Source organism: Schistocerca piceifrons, chromosome 2, assembly GCF_021461385.2.
Source record: "Schistocerca piceifrons isolate TAMUIC-IGC-003096 chromosome 2, iqSchPice1.1, whole genome shotgun sequence".
NCBI classification, from domain to species: Eukaryota; Metazoa; Arthropoda; class Insecta; order Orthoptera; family Acrididae; genus Schistocerca; species Schistocerca piceifrons.
In genome coordinates this window covers 107,062,207-107,064,923 of record NC_060139.1, presented here as the reverse complement: position 1 = coordinate 107,064,923, position 2,717 = coordinate 107,062,207, and the positions used below count along the sequence as shown (strand labels likewise).

General features: G+C 45.9%; 1 pseudogene; it reads left to right on the top strand.

Moving 5' to 3' along the window:
* The first annotated feature begins 475 nt into the window (after positions 1–475).
* Positions 476–593, top strand: LOC124778703 (annotated as a pseudogene).
* Positions 594–2,717: the final 2,124 nt, after the last annotated feature.

Sequence of the window (2,717 nt, the reverse complement as noted above, 5' to 3'; positions counted from 1 at the left end):
TGTTAATTCTGGTCAGATAGTGTGGGTGATGTGACACAAAAAAAAATGCAGTAAGGGAGGCATTGCATATTGGAAATGCATGGATCCTGAATGTGAAAAGGTGACCGGATCGCCCTTTCTTGTTGTAGCCTTTTGAATATCAAGATGCAAAAAATTGCTGCTTAATGAATTTTGATTTAGTGCTACAAAGAGTTGGGTACAGGAATTAGGCGTGTGAAGAGAAGTTCAGACGGAAATGTCTTGGGTTAACGTAATGGGACAGACGCATGTTATGGTGTTTATGAACGAAATTTGTAGAGATTGTGTTGGAAGACTTTTCTAAATTCCAAGACAAACTTGATAAAAAGCGGAAGGGTTTTCTACGACTCAGAAAATTAGCCTGTGTGAAGTATCACTTCGCGTTAAGTCGAAAGAACTTCAAGGAATGAAAGAGTTTCTTTCTGGTCTACATAGTTAATGCAGTCATTAAAGTGAAGCCAACGGCCTTGCCGCAGTGGTAAAACCGGTTCCCGTCAGATCACCGAAGTTAAGCGCTGTCGGGCTGGGCTTGCACTTGGATGGGTGACCGTCCGGTCTGCCGAGCGCTGTTGGCAAGCGGGGTACACTCAGCCCTTGTGAGGCGAACTGAGGAGCTGCCTGACTGAGAAGTAGCGGCTCCGGTCTCGTAAACCGACATACGGCCGGGAGAGCGGTGTGCTGACCATATGCCCCTCCATCTCCGCATCCAATGATGCCTGTGATCTGAGGATGACACGGCGGCGGGTCGGTTCCGTTGAGACTTTCAAGGCCTGTTCGGAGGGAGTTTAGTTTTTTATTAAAGCGAAAATTGATTCATTTTTGGGCATTTTCTTGATGTGCTGTGGTTGATGTGTACAGGTCTTTCGATGGTACTGGAAGCAAGGAGCGACAGGCAGGATAAAGATGCCTCTGTGTTCATGGACTAAAAGGAGTGAGAAGTGTTGGAAATGAGGTTGGTCAATTATTTTAAAAGTAGTAGAGTGAGAGTGGTTCGCTATACTTAGATTTTTGGGAAAGGGGCTGTTACTGACCAGAAATTAATAGTAAGAAGCAGGACTGTTACAGTGAGATGGTGGAAATCTTTCAGTACTTAGAGGAACTAATGGACTGTGTAGTAGTAAGACATGTATTTCAGTACCAGTCCTAGCATTTATTTGGATTCAGTAGCCTATAACATGTCTTAATTTGTCGGTGGAGTGTGAGTGTATCTCAGTCAGGCATCGGAAGAAATGGATGCGGTAATCAATGGGACTTCCAAAAAAGGAGTAGTGTTCGAATATTAAGCAGTTAAGAGTTTGTGTCCAGTTTGGTTATGTATGTATTCAGAATAAGCCTTTCATTTGGTGTTGGAGCAGTTTTGTGTGAATTGAAATTTGACATCAAATATAGAGGAGCTGACGTGAGGCCTTATGTTGGATATATTGAGTAATAAAAAAATGGTTCAAATGGCTCTGAGCACTATGGGACTTAACTTCTAAGGTCATCAGTCCCCTAGAACTCAGAACTACTTAAACCTAACTAACCTAAGGACATCACACACATCCATGCCCGAGGCAGGATTCGAACCTGCGACCGTAGCGGTTGCGCGGTTCCAGACAGTAGCGCCTTTAACCGCGTGGCCACACCGGCCGGCCTATTGAGTAATAAGTGCTCATTTCAACCTGGGCCAATGTCTTCCCTACAAATATATGCAATTTGGCGAGAAGGTTCAAATGGTTCAAATGGCTCTGAGCACTATGGGACTTAACTTCTGAGGTCATCAGTCCCCTAGAACTTAGAACTACTTAAACCTAACTAAACTAGGGACATCACACACATCCATGCCCGAGGCAGGATTCGAACCTGCGACCATAGCGGTCGCGCGGTTCCAGACTGTAGCCCCTAGAACCACTCGGCCACTCCGGCCGGCGGCAAGAAGGTGCTAAGACAACATTTAGGGAGAATGTCTTAGAGTAGTTAGGCTGTGCATGGGTACTACGTCACCTTGTAGACTGTAAGATGATCTGTGACAGTGCCATAGTTCTGGAGGCACTGGCTGTGGATGTACAAAAAATGATTCCCATGGCTCTGAGCACCATGGGACTTAACTTTTGAGGTCATCAGTCCGACAGAACTTAGAACTACTTAAACCTAACTAACCTAAGGACATCACATACATCCATGCCCGAGGCAGGATTCAAACCTGCGACCGTAGTGGTCGCGCGGTTCCAGACAGTAGCGCCCAGAACCTCTCGGCCACCCCTGCCGGCTGTGGATGTACAGTTCGGTGGTAACAATACTGGTGGGAATGTTACACTTTATACGAGAGAAGAAATCATAAGCGTCGTATGATGGGATCGAATTTATACAGGACATAATAAAACGATACCAACAAACGTCCAGGGCTGTGGAGGATCTCTTGAGGGAAAAATTGGGGATAGGAACCCATGTTCGAGCACGACTTCCAATATCAGTACAGAGTATTAAAGTCGCAGAGGTTAAAACCTGCTGCGTGGCAACCACTTAACACAGACGAGTTTATGTATTGAGCGACTAGAAGGTGTGCTGTGGTAGGCGCGGACGCTTTCGATGCCGCCCAGTGACCCGAACGCCGTTAGGCCAGTTATGAAAAGTTAGTTTACCCATGTCCCGTTGTCGTGCAAACTAACAATTGTTGCCGAAGTGATGGCTTAGCGGGAGTCTTTGGAGTCTGTAACTAC